The 1,834-nt window shown below is 40.5% G+C and overlaps 1 protein-coding gene and 1 pseudogene across 4 annotated transcripts in view; one reads left to right on the top strand and one right to left on the bottom strand.

The window, feature by feature from the left end:
• Window positions 1-1,792, bottom strand: part of LOC104763605 — a 2,597-nt pseudogene extending 805 nt beyond the window's left edge.
• Window positions 635-1,834, top strand: part of LOC104762134 (tRNA-splicing endonuclease subunit Sen2-2-like) — a 2,991-nt gene continuing 1,791 nt past the window's right edge. For 2 of the 4 annotated variants that reach the window (XM_010485367.2, XM_010485364.2), the window contains exon 1: window positions 637-1,021. The gene's annotated coding sequence lies outside the window, so the exon portion shown is untranslated. Of the gene's footprint in view, window positions 1,022-1,834 lie in introns of all 4 variants that reach the window. The other 2 variants (XM_010485365.2, XM_010485366.2) reach the window with 2 other exon arrangements.

The following is a 1,834-nucleotide window of genomic DNA, read 5'->3' as shown; positions in this document are numbered from 1 at the left end:
TCTCTCTCTCTCTCTCTCTCTCTCTCTCGCAGCGATGAGTAGCAGCAAATCAACTGTTTTTACTCTCTCTCTGTGTTGTGGTGACGGATGGGTTTTTTTGTTTTGTTTTGCTTTACGTCCATCGTCTCTTTTTTTTTTTAATTATATATACAGAGAGAGACCCCTCACATCACATCACATCACACGTGTGTGTGGAAGAAGGGTAAAAAGATAATTTCGGGAACGGCTTACATGAGACGCTTCTTCTTCGTTTGAACTTAGTCAAAATAAGTAAAGAAAGATCAATAATAATAAATTCTTAATTTGAATTTTGAAACCAGAGAAAAGAAAGGTAAACTATGAATTGGTGTCCATCTAATATCTATCAGTCAGTTTGGTGTAGTTGAGTAGAAATAGGAGGAATCCATCAGATCAAATTGAAATCCAAGTCAATCAGAGCCAGTATCAATAAAATTAATGAAAATTTCAAAATTACAGATCAAGAAACAGTAACTTTCCTGTTAACTCTCATTCATGTGTTTAACGGGCCTAAACGGGTATTAATTAGGCAGCCCGATTATACCCATTATGGTTTTCAAATAATTGATAGGTTTTTGCTAAAATTGTTTTATAGTCCAGACGACATCGTTTTAATAGGTTTTTGCTGAAATTGTTTTGGACTCCAAGCGAGTCGAGTCACGACAAAAAAATCTCTGCTGCTAGAAAGTCTCGAACGGTCTCGTTTCGTCTTCGAGAGATCCGAATCTCAGCTCCAATTCTCTCGATCTCTTCCTCTCTCAAGTTCAACAAATCGTGGTGGGTTGGTCTTCGTCTTCTCTACGCAAGTTAGTCTTCCTCTTCTGTCTTTTCGATGTTCCCCTCAGTGAAATCGAAATCAAGAATAATCTAATTTTTCACGGGATTACGGTTTTTGCTACTGCATAGCTCTCCATTGGAATCCTTGAAGAATAGTTCTCCATTGTTAACTGTGCTGAACAAGTCCTTGATTCTCTCTGTTTCGTCTTCAAAATCAAAACTTCAGGTTTCGTTTCTGCCTATATCCCTTTCTCTAGTTTTCTCCTCTCTTCATGGTTACTATCATATTAGTACACAGTGTCATTGCTTGCTTCTGTAGAATACATCATCTTAAATGAGAATGTATAATCACTTGGTTGTTATTTGTATTTGAATGTCGATTGATCTTTGGACCAATATCAAAAGTTCTTAGTTTTTCTCAATCTAGCTCCTACTTAGATACTTCAAGATGCGTTTATGCAATATTTATATAAGTTCCTAGACTATAGGAGTTGTAGTTAGTAATAAACTAAAAGCATTTACAATCTCTTTNCTTCGCTAACCAAACCCTTAAAGTAAAGCCTATACAACACGTTCCCATCGAATCTTCCACCAGCAGCGTGAACCCTCGAACTACCCTTTCCGACCGATTGAACCGCCGAAGAAGGTCTGATATTAGGGTTTCCGGAAGTGTTTCCCGAGTTGCCGACTCCAGTGTTAGGGTTTCGTTCATCCGTACGTACAGGCACATAGCAATACCAGTGGTGACAGTGCCTTTTCCTTTAGAGTTCCCTTCGCCGACGGCTCTCCTGAAATCGAAACCGTAACCTCGACTTGTCTTAGCCGTCGTCGTCGGCTTCGGCTCGTCTTCAACGACGATAGCGATACCACACGTGGCAACAACCGGAGGCGGAGACGGTGGTCGTTGAGATCGGGAAGAGAGAGAAGCGGCGAGTGCTTCCTCCATCTGTAAACGGTAAGCGTACTCGGAATCGGAATCGCGAGACGAGAAAGCCATACTTTTTGCTTTTCTCTCTCTCTCTCTCTCTCTCTCTCTCTC

Source organism: Camelina sativa, chromosome 18 (assembly GCF_000633955.1).
Source record: "Camelina sativa cultivar DH55 chromosome 18, Cs, whole genome shotgun sequence".
Lineage (NCBI taxonomy): Eukaryota > Viridiplantae > Streptophyta > Magnoliopsida > Brassicales > Brassicaceae > Camelina > Camelina sativa.
This window is presented reverse-complemented; position numbering and strand designations above follow the sequence as displayed.